The sequence below is a fragment of the Triticum dicoccoides genome, chromosome 7B, assembly GCF_002162155.2.
Source record: "Triticum dicoccoides isolate Atlit2015 ecotype Zavitan chromosome 7B, WEW_v2.0, whole genome shotgun sequence".
NCBI lineage: Eukaryota > Viridiplantae > Streptophyta > Magnoliopsida > Poales > Poaceae > Triticum > Triticum dicoccoides.
The window spans coordinates 136,965,492-136,980,742 of NC_041393.1; the positions used below are offsets into that span (position 1 = coordinate 136,965,492).

General features: G+C 49.2%; 1 pseudogene; it reads right to left on the bottom strand.

Annotated features, from left to right (window-relative positions):
• Positions 1 to 1,098: 1,098 nt before the first annotated feature.
• Positions 1,099 to 9,840, bottom strand: LOC119338742 (annotated as a pseudogene).
• Between the last annotated feature and the right edge of the window lie 5,411 nt (positions 9,841 to 15,251).

Sequence of the window (15,251 nt, forward strand, 5' to 3'; positions counted from 1 at the left end):
CCATTCCGGGGCACCTTCCGGCGTTGAATCGCAACCGAGAGAGCGGGAATTTCCTTCTTTGGAAGGACTACTTTGACACAACAAACCCGTTGTTCAAATAGCAGAAATTCCGCCGTCGTTTTCGTATGGGTAAGCATCTTTTCAACCGTATTAGAGAGGGGGCGGTCGGCTACGATGACTATTTCGAGTGCAAAGAGGATGCCGTTGGAAAGATTGACTTCTCCTCTTATCAGAAATGCACTGCAGCCATCCGAATGCTTGCATACGGAGTGCCCGGTGATCTCATTGACGAGTATGTCTGTATGAGCGAGTCTACATGCCTAGACTCCCTATACAAGTTCCGCAGGACTGATATTGATGTGTTTGGCCCTGAGTACTTGTTGAGAGGGTCGACTCCTGAAGATACAACACATTTGTTGGCGATGGATGCCAGCAGAGGCTTCCCAGGGATGCTTGGCAGCATAGACTGCATGCACCGGGAGTGGAAGAACTGCCCTTCTGCTTGGCAAGGGCGGTATAAAGCCCATGTCAGGGCTTGCACTATCATACTTGCGGCCGTGGCATCTCAAGATCTCGGGATCTGGCACTCTTTCTTTGGCATGACCGGATGACATAATGATATCAACGTGCTTCGGCGCTCGCCGGTGTTTGCTAGGCTTGCCGAAGGCAACATCCCACCGGTGAACTTTACCATCAACGACCACAACTACGACAAAGGATACTACCTGGATGACGGTATCTATCCTTAGTGGACCACTATTGTGAAGACAATCCCCAACCCTGTCGGAGAGAAGAAGAAAAGATTTTTCCAAGAGCAAGAGAGTGCTAGGAAGGACGTCTCGAGCGTGCCTTTGGTGTTTTGCAATCTCAAGGGGGCATCGTTCGGTATCCTGCTAAGACTTGGAGCACGAAGAAACTGTGGAAGTGATGATTGCTTGTGTGATCATGCACAGTATGATTGTAGAAGATGAGCGTCCAGAACGTCTCTAAGATCAAGGGTTTCAGTTTCAGGGTGAGAATGTTGTGCCTGAGCATGGAGGAGTTGCAACGTTTGAACAGTTTTATAATATAGCTGATCTAGTATCGTGCAACAACATATTACACCTCGGCCCCAACTTCTCTAATTGCCTCCCTGAGGCTCGGCACAATGTTGGTGAGTGCAAGCCTTAACCCTGGCGAGCACGGCCGCTCATTATTCTCCTCGGTGGGGCTGGCATCACTAGTGAGCGTTCCGACGATGCATCCTTGAAGGTATGCCTCGCATGCCCTAAGCACGAATCTTCCCCGCTGACGGAAATGGTCCTTGATGAACTCCTCAAATCCCTGCGGCTGGCGACGTAACAGGTGGAGCATGGCCCGTAGGGTGAGCAAATATGCCTTCTCGTTGTAAGGCAGCGCATTGCGGTGGCCCTCCGGCGTGCCAACTAGGTCTTCGTAGCCAGCCTCATTGTAGTATGGCTGAGGACCAGACCTTGGATGGACACAAGGACTTGAAGGAGGGTTGACGTCACCGGGGACCAGACCTTGGTGCCATCACCACCAAAAGTGTTGAGCAGGCTGAGGCACACGGTGCCGGAGGCATATAGGTTGGGGTTGAGGCGGAGACCAAACGAGTGGTAGTAAACTTGCGGTGGTGCCGCCGGGTAGGACAGCGGCAGTTGCAAGTCAAAAAAGAATAGCCCGTCCTTGTACGGGGTCCCACTTGGCCCGACAATCACCGCCCTGAGCAGGTCCATGCGATCTTCAAATGCACGCACATAGATGGTGTCTGCATATGTACGTCAAAAGTTCATTGGTACTAGTACAGTCCCATGCACGCATACGTGTAGCCATAAATAATACTCTTTCTGTATGAAATTAGATGATACTCAAACAAATGTATCTAGATGTATTTCAGTGTCAGATACATCTCAAACAGATGTATCTAGATGTATGTCAGTGTCAGATACATCTGTTTGAGCGTCAATTAATTTTGGCCGGAGGAAACGCTAGTTAGGTTTGGATGGTAATGTACCTGGTAAGTCATTCATTAGTATTTTCCATTCCTTCTGCACGGTCTTAACCCACGTCTTTTCGGTGCCGCCGTCCTACAGGTCATTTTCAAAAGAACATTAGTTAACTACATATATGAATCTGTAAAAAATCTTTGCACTGGTTCAGCTATGCACCTCTATATCATATATAGAAACACGCTTCGAAAATACTCTTTGTTTTGTAGTGAGTAGTGTACCTGCGGGTTCATGGCTTCAAGGTAATGGTGATCTGATGGGCTCTGCACTATATCAAACCGCGACAAGTGAAACGGGTCGCCACCATCACCAGTGGCATCTGTGGCCTTCTCGTCCTCATCCGAAGAGTTGTGACTACCGGCAGTTGCATCGATGCTTGTCACCGCAGCAATGCTAGATAACATTGCAAGGCTTTCACCACTACTGGAGACAGGTATAGACACTTCGACATTTTCACCCGCCATAGATAACTCTGATATTGATGGCAGCGACCACTTTGTTAAATACCTCTTGCCTTGAGCCAACGTTTCGGCTGCCAATCGGGTGACTAATCGGATGACAGCACCCAAGCCCCACGACCAAGTCATAGCACGCCCGAATTCATTTGAAAGATCATCAGGTCCTTCCATGTTGCCATCCTCTGCTGGGTTAGGATGATAGTTGTCCTAAAATCAAATTTATGAGCAACATCGATTAGTTAAGACATAATAAGTGCAAATTCAAGGAGAGCGCACTATAAATACTCCCTCTCGTTTAAAGGGCGTGCGCTTACCCTTAGGTCGTCAATTTGACCAACCTAATACAAGTCATATATTACAAAAAATATATCAATATAAAATTCAGATGTTCTATTTTGAAACCGTATAATTTTTGTGTTATATAGTTTATATTAGGATAATAAAAATGGCAACTTAGGTATACGCGCAGGACTTGTAAACTGAGACGGAGGGAGTATGTTTGATAGTTACAGCATTGACAGCATCCAGTTCTCCAGGTGCATCATCGCCGCCATTGTCCTCTAAACCAGTCGCCCATTTCAGCGTGCAATTCTGTGTAGATCTCATCATTGACGATTGTGATCTCATGTGGCAACACCTGAAAACCAACGAAATATACATTGAAGCAGTTATGTCTTGCCAGTAGTGGTCCGTACTAAAATATTTGCATGGCCGTCTACGTACATACCATTGACATGCTACCTCACCCCACTTGACGTGGACTTGACCGTTTGGAAGGCCAACAACACACCCAACCCATGAAAGATCAGACGTCACGGCTATGTTCTTGTGACACCGAGCTTTGCACTAGAGTTGCACATCCACTTCCAGTTAGTCCTGGAGACAGAAGGCGGACGACGACATCACCGTAGAAAGCACGGTGGTCGTAGTCTCTTGCCAGATCATATGCACTCACCGTATCGTCACACTCGACCTCTCTGGCCTCCTCGACACCCGACGCCGCCTTGAACCAAGACACATGCACCGTCTGGTCCTTGCAATTCAGGCTTCTAACGACACCCAAGCGTTGGGCAGTGTCATCATTGGTAGTGGTAGCACTGTGGTTATCGACAACGTACTGGCCAGGGAAGAACTCGTGCTCGTTCATGATCTCAAAGGGCACGACGGACGTCGATGGCGTGCCATGCTGCAGCGTGCCGTCCTGCCACAGCACGTCGACGGTTGTGCGCGTGGCGGAAACGCTCATGGGCAGCTCCAACTCCGTCTTCCTCCAAGCTTCTCGGCGCGTCCGCCTGTGCCGCACGAACAAAAATTTCCTCAGCTGATTCCGCTTCTTGCTTTGGATTGTATGAGTGGATGATGGCGCATGGCAATCATCAGACGCCGGTGTAGTCGGCCACAACTCGTCCAGTTCTTCGTCCGAACTGTAGCTATCATCGGGTGAACACGCGTAGCTTTCGGCTTGCCTAGAAATTGGTGGTTCCCGAAGGAAGCAGCGGTCGGCCACGCCCCACGCGCAATCGGACGCCGGGCAGAAGAGTGTCAGATTCCGAGGACTCTGGTAGGCCGGAGGAGCGGACTCCTGGATGAGTTGCTGGTCGGTGCCGCAGAGCGCCGACGCGAGCCAGTAGACAAGAACGCCAGCCATCTCCACTTTGCATATGGTGCCCAGCTCACGGCTGGGTTTCCAGTGGCCGTAAAGCCACCGGGAGGCCTTGAAGATGGCACACGGGTCGCCGGTGACGCGCTGTCCCAGGTAGAACCGGGTGTTCGTCTGAGGGCGGTAACCGGCGTGCTTCTCCGCCGACCGTAGCTTCTTCGACTCCGCGTCGGTGATCCTGCAGACGGCGCCGTCATCGAACAACACGTCGACATCGAGGGACACCTCAACGACCCGGCCGAGCCACAGCCCGGACACCACGTAGTCGCCAAGGCTGAGCCCCCTGACACGCCGCAGGTCAGACGGAGACACGCCTCGGATGGCCGTCGTTGGATCGCCGAGCTCGAGCACGTCGAGCACAATGGTGACCGCGGTGACGACGCCGATCTGGCCGCGAGGTTTGACGCCGACCCAACGATCTGACCGGGGCCGAGGTAACTCCTGTCGAGGAGAGTGATGCCGCCGGCGTTCCCGGTCGTGACGGCGCCGTCGAAGGAGAAAATCATGAAGGCGCTGGCGGGGACAGAGCGGTTATCGGGGTTGTACATACCGTTGGGCGGGGTGACCAGACCGCGGTCCACAAACCCTCCGAGCTCTGGCTCGAACTGTTAGACAATAGATATTTTCTCATTGTAATCTCAAAGTAGTCTATCTCTTTCTCCTTCCCGTATACAACTCCTTCTCCTATTCCTTCTGTAACACGAACTGTATCCCTGTGATCTGTTCGTTCAACTTGTACGCCACGGCAGGGGCGATTCCTGCCTCGATCAATATATACCTGCGGCTCCCTTACGAGGGAGTAGGAACGCTTCTACAATCTTATATGGTATACAGAGCCGTCCTCTTTCCCATCATCTAGCGATACAGAAAACAGAAACAGGTTCAGCAGAAATCGCCATGGCTTCTTCCTCAACTGCTCCATCGCTCAACCTGGGCGCACCACCAACGGAGAAGCTCACGAGGGGGAACTACCTCCTCTGGAAGGCGCAAGTCATGCCAGCCCTGCGAGGAGCGCAGGTGACTGGACTGCTGGACGGCAGTGATGCTGCCCCACCGAAGACGGTGGAAATTGCGCGGGCGGACAAGTCGATGGCGGCTGGACCGAATCCTCTGTACGGTCCATGGCTGTCAAAAGATCAGCAGGTTCTGAGCTACCTGCTGAACTCTCTGTCTCAGGAGATCCTCGCGCAGGTCATTGGTAAGGAAAGCACCTTTGATCTCTGGACTGCTCTCACAACATTGTTCGCATCGCAGTCCCAATCTCGGATTACCAATCTGAGAATCGCCATCTCCAACACAAAGAAGGGCAACATGTCCAGCAATAGCTTCATCGCCAAGATGAAGAGCCTTGGAGACGAGCTGGCCGTGGCTGGCCGTCCGGTGACCGATCCGGAGATGGTGGACTACATCCTCGCCGGCCTTGATAGGGACTATGATCCCGTTGTTGCTGCAATCGGTGCCATCAAGAATTCCATTACTGTTGATGAACTATTCTCGCAGATCTCTTCGTTTGATCAAAGGATGGAGATGCTAGGCGATGGGCCAACCGGCTTTCGCTCTTCTGCCAACGCTGTCTACAGAGGGCGTGGGCAAGGTCGCAACAACAGAGGAGGTCGTGGGCGAGGGAACAGGGGGCGTGGTCGTGGCGATCGCCCCTCTTCCTCTCCTGCTCGCGGCAATGGTGGTGGCGGCTATCAACAACGTCAGCGACAACCACCACAACAGCAGCAACAACAGCATGAGGGAGACTATCCCGAGTGCCAAATATGTTACAAGTATCATGCCGGGGGCGCAAGGGCCTCTTGGCATCGCTATGAGGAGGATCATGAAAAAAAAAGAAGGCCAACCTCGTCACCAACTCCTACGGGATTGATACAAACTGGTATGTAGATTCTGGTGCCACTGAGCACATCACGGAGGAACTCGACAAGCTAACGATGCGAGAAAGGTACCACGGAGGTGACCAAGTGCACACGGCAAGTGGAACTGGTATGGATATTACTCATATTGGAAACTCAATTGTTAAAAACCCCATTAGAAATTTGCATCTAAAAGATGTTCTACATGTTCCTCATGCATCGAAAAATCTTATGTCTGTTCATAGATTCACTCTTGACAATAATGTTCTCATCATCTTTTATCCCTATTCTTTTGTGATTAAGGACTTGGCAACGAGGAGAGTCATCTTTAGAGGAAAGTGTGAAGGAGGTCTCTATCCACTTGTGTCATCATCTTCATCATGGTCAAATAAACAAGTCTGGAGTGTCACCAAACCATCTTCGGCAAAGTGGCATCGACGCTTGGGTCATCCATCTTCAGTTATAGTTCAGCATGTTCTTAGTAGAAATAAACTCCCTTATGAGTCTAGTGTTGAGTCAGTTTGTGATGCGTGTCAACAAGCTAAAAGTCATCAACTGCCATATCCCATCTCTACCAGTGTATCTACTGCTCCTTTGCAACTTATCTTTTCAGATGTGTGGGGGCCAGCCCCCACTTCAGTTGGTAGATTTTCATACTATGTGAGCTTCATTGATGATTATAGCAAGTTTACTTGGATTTATTTGCTAAAGAAACGATCTGATGTGTTGCAAGTCTTTAGCAATTTTCAGAATCTTGTTGAACGCCAACTAAACTCTAAAATTCTTGCCATGCAAACAGACTGGGGTGGTGAGTATGAGAAACTCAATTCATTCTTCCAAAAGATTGGAATTTCACATCATGTCTCCTGTCCTCATGCTCACCAACAAAACGGGTCTACTGAACGAAAACATCGTCATGTTGTTGAAGTGGGACTAGCATTGCTAGCTCATGCATCTATGCCTCTAAAATTCTGGGATGAAGCATTTCTTACTGCCACATATCTTATAAATATTCGTCCTAGCAAAGTAATAAAATTTGAGAATCCCATCACACGTCTCTTCGGTGTCAATCCAGATTACACATCTCTTCGCATCTTTGGTTGTGCATGTTGGCCAAATCTTAGACCTTACAACACACGTAAACTTGCTTTTCGTTCCAAGCAGTGTGTCTTCTTAGGCTATAGTCCTATGCACAAAGGGGTTAAATGCCTTGATGTTTCCACTGGAAGGGTCTATATATCCAGAGATGTTGTTTTTGACGAGTCAGTTTTTCCTTTCAAGTCTCTCCATCCAAATGCCGGCGCCCTTCTTCATAAAGAAATTCTTCTTCTTCCGAATTTTGATCAAGGGGGCGATAACAATTGTGCTAACCAATGTGTTAATACTCCTGTTAGTTCTTCTCTTGTTGATATACGTGTGCAGGTGCCTGAAGAAAACGGAGGTCAAAATGATCAAAATCATGAAAATCAAGCACAAAATGAAGCATTATTTCATGTGCATGAAGAAGGAGCAGCAGGCGTGGAGCACGAGGATGATCTGGCTGCTCCTGCCACACTTGCGCGTCAGTCAGCCTTGGATCACGCGCAAAGATCCGCTTTGGATCACGCGCCTGACAGCGCCAGCGCCGGTTCCAGTTCGGCAGCGGGCAACGCTCAGGGCCTCGCGAGCCGGTCCGCTACTGCCGCGTCATCACGCGGGGCCGCGCGGTCCACCCAGATGCAGCCAACCAGGGAGGGCGCGGGATCCCCTGCGGCGGTTGTCTCTGCGGCCCATGGTAGTCCCGGTTCTGGAGCAGACACACAGGTGACTACAGGATCTGCTACATTCGGATCTGCTGCATCAGCTCAGAACATGGTTTTGGACGGATCTCAAGGATCTTCTGCAGCCGGTCAGATCATGCAATCTCCTGTGCAACCGAATGCTACCACTACCTCAAGGGTCATGACCAGGCTACAAAAAGGTATTAAAAATCCAAAAATAAGAACTGACGGAACTATACGGTATGGAATGTTATGTATTTCAGGAGAACCAACAAACTTGGGTGATGCACTTGGATATTTAAAATGGAAAAAGGCGATGGATGAAGAATATATTGCACTAATGAAGAACAAGACATGCCATCTAGTGCCAAATCCGAGAGGTAAAAATATTATTGATTGCAAATGGGTATATAGAATCAAGAAGAAGGCAGATGGCTCTATTGATAGATACAAGGCACGTCTAGTTGCAAAAGGTTTCAAACAACGCTATGGCATCGATTATGTGGACACTTTTAGTCCTGTTGTTAAAGCTGCGACTATACGACTTGTCCTAGCTATTGCTGTATCAAGGGGATGGAATCTAAGACAGCTAGATGTACAGAACGCGTTCTTACATGGTGTTCTGGAAGAGGAGGTTTATATGAGGCAGCCACCAGGGTATGAAAACAAGCTAAAACCACATCATGTGTGCAAACTTGACAAGGCTCTTTATGGTTTGAAACAAGCACCTCGAGCATGGTACTCTAGGTTGAGCTCAAGGTTGAAATATCTTGGTTTCACTGCATCAAAAGCTGACACTTCTCTCTTTATTTATAACAAGGCAAACACTATCATTTTTGTGCTTATTTATGTGGATGATATCATAGTTGCAAGTTCCTCACAGAATGCCACTAATGCCCTTCTACATGATTTAAGCTCAGAATTTGCCTTGAAGGACCTTGGTGACTTGCATTTCTTCCTACGGATTGAAGTTAAGAAGATTCAAGATGGCATAGAGTTAAAACAGGAAAAATATGTCACTGAACTTCTAACACGTATTGGGATGAAGGATTGCAAACCTTCACACACACCATTGTCGGCTTCAGAACAACTTTCAGCATATGAAGGTGAGATACTTAAGGAAGAAGAAAGTACAAGGTATAGAAGTGTTGTTGGAGCATTACAGTATTTAACCTTGACACGGCCAGACATTTCATTTGCTGTCAACAAAGTCTGTCAATATTTGCATGCTCCTACCTCTAGTCATTGGACAGCTGTAAAAAAGATTGTACGGTATATCAAACATACTGCAAGCTTGGGACTTCAATTCAGACGCTCTAATTCCACGCTTGTTAGTGCTTTTTCTGATGCTGATTGGGCAGGCTGCAGTGATGACAGAAAATCAACTGGAGGTTTTGCAGTTTTCTTTGGCTCTAATCTTATTTCTTGGAGTGCCAGAAAGCAAGCAACAGTGTCAAGATCAAGCACAGAAGCTGAGTATAAGTCATTGGCAAATGCTACTGCTGAAGTTATCTGGTTGGAGTCTTTACTTAAGGAATTGGGAGTAAAGCAACAACGCATCTTATGTCTATGGTGTGATAACTTGGGTGCTACCTACTTATCTGCTAACCCTGTTTTTCATGGCAGAATAAAGCATATTGAAATTGATTTTCACTTTGTACGAGAAAGGGTTGCAGAGAAGAAGTTGGAGATACGATTCATTTCCTCCAAAGATCAAGTAGCAGATGGGTTTACCAAATCATTACCAGTCAAGCCATTTGAAGCATTCAAGAATAATCTTAATTTAGGATAGTTGAGATTAAAGGAGGGTGTTAGACAATAGATATTTTCTCATTGTAATCTCAAAGTAGTCTATCTCTTTCTCCTTCCCGTATACAACTCCTTCTCCTATTCCTTATGTAACACGAACTGTATCCCTGCGATCTGTTCGTTCAACTTGTACACCACGGCAGGGGCGATTCCTGCCTCGATCAATATATACCTGCGGCTCCCTTACGAGGGAGTAGGAACGCTTCCACAATCTTATACGAACCTCACAAGGTCCAGCCAGTAAACATTGGTGGAGACGGCTGCCTCCTCGGCGGCCAAGCCCATATTCACAATCTTTGGTTGATCTCCCGGCAACTCCTCCGGACCGGGTTTGGTTGATTTGATTGATGATCCAAGGTTTCCTATATCAGCCAGCAGTAGTATTTGTAGCCACGAGTCCCCGGCTAGGTAAGGTGATGAAATTTGTTTATACTTTTTGGCCGGGTAGGATAAGTACACAGGACTTCGTGCGCGCATACACGAGTCGGATAACAAATTGTACTGCAAATCTACATGTATATACCTTTTAATTGCACCTCCGTTGCCTGCAAAATCATCTATAAGAGAAGTGCTTCGGTGGACCTCCCCCCAAACAAAACGTAAAAGGGTAGAATGATCATAGGAACGAAACGTATACCCACCTCATATTGTGCACTACCGGCCGCCGTACGTACCCGCGCGCATGCAAAAGGAAACATGATCTGCCCCTGCCGCCCGCGTACATGAAAAAACAGGAAGTTGCACAATCTTCGCACCCGCCCGGCGATCACGCTCCTCCCGTTCCATTTTCCCAACTGGCCGATCGCCACCGGTGGCCGGAGGTGGAGGTGTGGAAGAACGCCATCGGTTTGTTGAAATGCCGTCCCAGGCCTGTCCGACGCCGCATCTCACCGTCCTTGTCCGACGCCGCAGACGTGAACGGCCCGACTGACCGCTGTCGTCCCCTGCCGCCGACCCGGTCAAAAATCACACGGCTTCCTCGTCTTCCACGTCGCCGCTGGCTACAATCAACCCGGAGACCCCTACCTGAAGGCTAGTCATCCTACGCCGGCGACGTCTACACCGCGGCCCAAGGTTTGGCATCTAAACGTAGCATGATGGATGGAAGTGATTTTTATTGTAAAAATATATTTGAAATCATATTAGTGTTGCACTTGGGCATGATCCGCTGTACGAATTTAACACACGATAAATTATCAATGTTGTGCAGTTTTGCGAGTTAGGTGTGTTGACATGGACGAACAAACCGCATTCACGGGGGATGAGAATGATACTGATAAGGTGACTCAGGCTGATAATGATAGTTTTAGCGAAGATGATGACAGCAGCGACAAAGATTCGTGCTTGTCATATGATATCTTACCTCTGGAGGATTTTGATAATAATGAACATGATGCGAATAGTGAAAACGTAAGTGACGTATATTTTGATTTCATTTTTGAATTTGCAAAGTATGGCAAGGCTAACTATTTGTCTATGTTTACAAATTTGCAGGAAGATGTGGATGTTGACAATGTGCAAAATAGTTTTCATGAATGATTCGCAAATAACTTGAGCCAGGTTCGGTCATACATGTTGTACATCGCGCAGTTATATGAAATAAATGATAGTAATTAACATAGTTTCATATGTAATTTTGTAGGAGAATTCAGACGGTCCTAGCGGTGATCATGATGAGCCAGAGATGGACATTGAGGAGGCTCAAAGGCAGCAGAAAATGCTGGAGACACATTGGAAGGTCATGGCTATGACATTTCGCTCGCAACGGGTTGCATACATATTCTACAACAAGCACGTCAAAGACCATGTGTTTAGCATCAGGAAATAGAAGGTGAAATGATGTGCTTCAGGAATTATACGGTACCAGCGGTTTCTTTGCTCCAGGGCAGGGAGAAGGCAGAGTAAATTCATAACCATGGAGGGCCGCAAGCGCAAGCTTAGACCAGAGACTCGTTGCGATTGCGGTGCACATATGGTGCTGAAGCTGGACAGAGAATGTGGCATTTGGTTCGTCGCGTCATTCGTGGATGATCACAACCATGCGATGGCTCTCCTGGCGAGGTTTGCTTTTGATGGTCACACAGACAGATTCGAGATGGCACGAGGGCAGAGATATTGGTGATGGAAGCGTCTGGGATAAGAAAGCATATAATAATGGACAACTTCATCAGCAGATATGGTTCATATGATAAGTGCGCGCTTATCAGGCGGGACATTTACAATCTGTGTTGCAGAGAGGAAATGAAGTTCATTGCAAAGGGTGATGCTGAGACGGCAGTTGGCATTATGAGGAGCAGAAAGGAGAAGGACCCTGAGATTTTTTTAGTATGTGCTTGATAAGGAAGGGCGACTAAAGAGTATGTTCTGGTACGATGCACATTCGCGGAGGGACTATCACGACTACGGAGCACATATAAGATGAATAGATATGGTATGCCGTTCATCCCCTTTGTCAGAGTTAATAACCACCGTTGCACCACAGTGTTTGGTTGTGCTGTCGGTATCAAAACCGGCAGATCTCGAGTAGGGGGGCCCAAGCTGTATGTCTGAGGATCAATGGCAACAATGGACAAAGAGATACAATGTTTACCTAGGTTCGCACCCTCTTAAAGGAGGTAAAACCCTACATCCTGTTGGATTGTATTCGATGAGTATAGGGGTTACAAGAGTTGATCTACCTCGAGATCGTAATGGCTAAACCCTAGATTGTCTAGCCTATGAATGTTATCATCCTTTCTCCGGTCTAAGCTCTCCGGTTTATATAGACACCAGAGGGGCCTAGGGTTGTATAGAGTCGGTTTACAAGAAAGGAAACAATATATCCGGACACTTAATCTTGCCGTTCACGCATACAGGAGTCCTAACCGGACACGGGAGGTGGCCTCCTTACTTTATCTTGACGGCCCATCAGTCTGACCCATATTGAATAGACCGGATGCCCGAGGACCCCTTAGTCCAGGACTCCCTTAGTAGCCCCTGAACCAGTCTTCAATGACGACGTGTTCGGCACGCGGATTGTCTTCGGCATTGCGAGGTGGGTTCCTCTCCTTGAACGCCATACATCGGCTTTTCCTTTATAAAAGAGCTATATTCGGCTCTGTACAATTAACACAACCCTTAGCCAAGAAGGCAGAATATATAAAAAACAGGAATAGTGCCTTTACTGGCAACTTTTTCCGGTGAAGCGTCGGACTTGGCTCTTCAGTATTTTGGACGGTTTTCACACTCCTCGTTTCGTGTTTCAAGGTCGAGCCCCCTTGGCCCGTCTTGTCAAAACAGAGATCGTACCCACTTATTACGGGATTCTCATCAATGGGATTTGGGTAACCCAACCGACTATGGCGCACGCTCTCATCGGGAATGGGCGAGTTTTAAGGCATAAGTGGGGGGACGGTTGGCATTTCTACTGCCTATAAGAGGGCAAAAGATTCCTCCTTTCTTACCCATGCCTTCTTCCAGCCTCTGCCTCCCAACCTCTCAAACTCTAGCGCCCGAAAAAAGTTCTCATCTTCCTCACCGCCACCACCTTCCCCAGCCATGTCAGGGTCAGGCTCCAAGGGCAAGTGGGAGGCCTTCTCCGTCACGGAGAAGGATGTGAAGAATCTCCGGAGCACGGGGTACCTGGTTGCAGACATTGCGCACAGGCTTCCCAACGAGGGCCAAATCATCCCCACTCCGGCGCCCGGCAAAAGGGTTGTCGTCCTCCCCCATTTCCTTAGAGGGCTAGGGTTTCTAATCCACCATTCGTCCGTGGCCTCATGTTCTACTATGGGCTAGATTTCCATGATCTAGCCCCGAATTCTTTCCTCCACATATCGACGTTTATCGTCGTGTGTGAGGCTCTACTCCGCATCCCACCGCACTTCGGCCTATGGCTCAAAATCTTCAACGTGAAGCCGAAGGTGGTCGATGGACAACATGCGGACTGTGGCGGGGCCATGATAAGCAAACTGCCCAATGCCACATGGCCCAAAGGGGCCTTCATTGAGACCGGCAAGGTCTGGCAGCAGGAGTGGTTCTACATCACCGAGCCGCGCCGCGCCAACTGGGTAGCAATTCCGGAGTTCAGATCCAGACCAGCCACGAGGCTCACTTCGTGGACCGCTAAGGGCCTCGACTGGGGGTCCCAAACGGAGGTGCAGATGCTGCAGAAGCGCATCACCAACGTGCTGGGCAAAAACGTCGGTCTCACCAATGTGGTGCAGATCATGCTCTTCCGCCGCATCCTCCCCTGCCAACGTCGGGCCTCCCATATGTGGGAGTTCAATCCGGAGGAGCCGTGGACCTTGAAGCGCTTCTTCGGCACCACACACGAAGGGATATGGAAGCTGCTCTTCAAGGCTCAGAAGAGCTGGCCCATGGAGACCGAAGATGTCGGGCTTGACATCGACAATCCGGCCACTCCGGTAAGTATTAACCTTTCCGAAAACGTGTCCGGTCAATATTTTTAATCAATAGGAATCTTATCAGCTCACTTCTTCACAAGGCTGGATAGCAAAGGCGAAGCGGATCAACAGTACGGCTCCGCTGCCCGAAGACATAGCCACTCCCCAGCTAACAGAGATGCTAGTCCCGGCGCCCTACCAGGCGCCGGAGATGAAGGGCAAGAAGAAGGGTAAGGAGCCCAAGGGTAAGGAGCCTAAGGGCGGCCCCCACCGCGGATGCCCTTCGGACGCCGTGTCCGGAGAGACGGAGATCGTCTCCTCTCATGAGGAAGACGAGGACGAAGAGGAGGAGGAGGAGGTGGAAAGAGACTCCCCTCGCTAGTGGAGGAGGAAGAAGAGGACGACCTCCGAGAACCGGGAGGGGGCGACGGCGAAGAGGGGGAAATTACCATCTCGGTCAGTTCGGACTCGGAGTTCGAACACATGCCCAAGAAAGCCCCTAGGGCGAAGCCCTTGGCTGATTCGTAAGTATCCGAGATTTCACTCTTCAGTTTCCGCTTACCTACCTTTGTCATATAAGCTATATTATTGTTTGCTTTTCAATCCCCCTCGCGATATTCCAAACACCTCATCTTCGTCAGGGAACTCTCCGGCGCCTCGTCGCGGGCCCCCTCGCCTACTGCCATGGAGGACACCAAGGTGTCGTCCCAAAGGACTCCTCCTGGCTGTGGAGGGGCGGAAGAGGGCGTCGAGAAGACGCCTGAGGTTAACACCTCGGTCGCCGAAGACCTGGGGGAGGCGACCCCCATGACTACCAACAACGGGGAGCCCCAATAGTCCGGGGCCCCACCGCACACCATTCTGGAGACCAATAAGGCTCCGTAAAGGGATGTGTATCCCCCTTCAACAGAGGAGGGAGGAGAAACAGCTCCCGCAGCGGCCCCCGTTAATCTGGAGGCTGCTCATACTCTGGAGGAGGCGCTGCAACGCGCTTCCATCATGGAGGAGCACCTCACCCTGATGGGTGCGGTTATTGAAAAGGTTCAGTCTGCGAAAAGCAGACTGAACGAAGCCTTCAACAGCCTACTGACGGGCTTTGAGGTATGTGATATAATATTCCAAGCAGCTTTATCATATGCAAAGGATAAACCTGTACATAAACAGTAGCCCCTGAGACTTTGTCCAGAATTAAACAGTCCGGACAGAGGATCTCAATATAATTCGGACACTAATATACTGCGCAAATGTATGTGATAGGCGTCCATGTTGGCGGCTACTGCCCATGCCGCAGAGGTCTCCGAGCTCAATCGG